The following is a 490-nucleotide window of genomic DNA, read 5'->3' as shown; positions in this document are numbered from 1 at the left end:
GACTACTTTTTGATTACTTTTTGAACTAACTCGTTTATCACATTGATTTAAATAGGATAATCTTGTACCATATTGATATAAAAATGCGAAGAGTAAGAAAATATATTCCATTCATTGTAATTAACAACATGAAGTGCATTAAACATTACATTAAGGTTCCCCAAACTGGGGTTCGTAAAGGAACTGTAGGGGGTTTGTGAGTTTAATGAAGAGTTAATAATTAATTAAAGGGGTCATATGATGCGATTTCAGTTTTTCCTTTCTCTTTTAAGTGTTACAAACTCTTGGTGCATAAAGAAGATCTGTAAAGTTGCAAAGACTAAAGTCTCAAATCCAAAGAGATATTCTTTATAAAAGTTAAGAGTCCGCCACACCTACCTAAAACGGCTCGTTCTAACACGCCCCCACATATCTACCTCACTATGTGGGAAGATTTGCATAACGCCGCCCAAATGTGCACGCAAAGAAAGAAGGCATAACTTTTATTCTC

This window comes from Sinocyclocheilus anshuiensis, unplaced genomic scaffold, assembly GCF_001515605.1.
Source record: "Sinocyclocheilus anshuiensis isolate Anshui unplaced genomic scaffold, SAMN03320099.WGS_v1.1 scaffold238, whole genome shotgun sequence".
Lineage (NCBI taxonomy): Eukaryota > Metazoa > Chordata > Actinopteri > Cypriniformes > Cyprinidae > Sinocyclocheilus > Sinocyclocheilus anshuiensis.
Note: the sequence above shows the minus strand (reverse complement) of the source record.